Genomic DNA, 686 nt, shown 5'->3' with positions numbered 1-686 from the left:
CCACCATGGCCAGCCAGGTTATTTAAAGGTGATCGCTTTGCTATCCTGATACAAAACCCCAAATGTGCGAGTTTAAGGCACCAGACGGAGGGAGTCTCCACACTACATCGTCACGAACATTGAGGGTGGCTCACGAAACAGCTGGGATGTGGCCACACAGTAGTGATCGAGGAGATATATTCTAGTGGGATAGCAGAAATATAGAATGTCCTGAAGACACTAAATGTCGGAATGCCACAGCAGTCAATGGCTGACAAACTTCCATTCCATCGTGTCATGGTAGGCGGCTTACTTTTCTCCTGCTCCCTCGGTATGATTAAGGCCTGACGTAGAAAATGTCTACGTCTCATCCAAATCCATCGAGACGATGGAAGGGGGAACTGGGAGAGGAATAAAGAAAAACAAGAGGGGGAGAAGGAGGAAACTGCCTCCCCTGCCCCCATGCTACCCAATTAATAAATGAAGAATGGCCTCTTCCCTCCTCTTCCCAACCCCTAACTATGCCTGGAGGTGTATCGTAGGCCTACAGTCCTAAGAAATGTACAACTACTGATAGTAATGGGAAGAAATGCAGTCTAATAGGTTTCTGTGCAGTGGGACACCTGGCCAGGGCACTTACGGTGAATGGAGCTTGCAGGGCGGGCGGGAGGTTGCTCTGGGTGAGTCTGTGAGTTGGCGGTGAGTGG

This window comes from Eulemur rufifrons, unplaced genomic scaffold (genome assembly GCF_041146395.1).
Source record: "Eulemur rufifrons isolate Redbay unplaced genomic scaffold, OSU_ERuf_1 scaffold_97, whole genome shotgun sequence".
Lineage (NCBI taxonomy): Eukaryota > Metazoa > Chordata > Mammalia > Primates > Lemuridae > Eulemur > Eulemur rufifrons.
Note: the sequence above shows the minus strand (reverse complement) of the source record.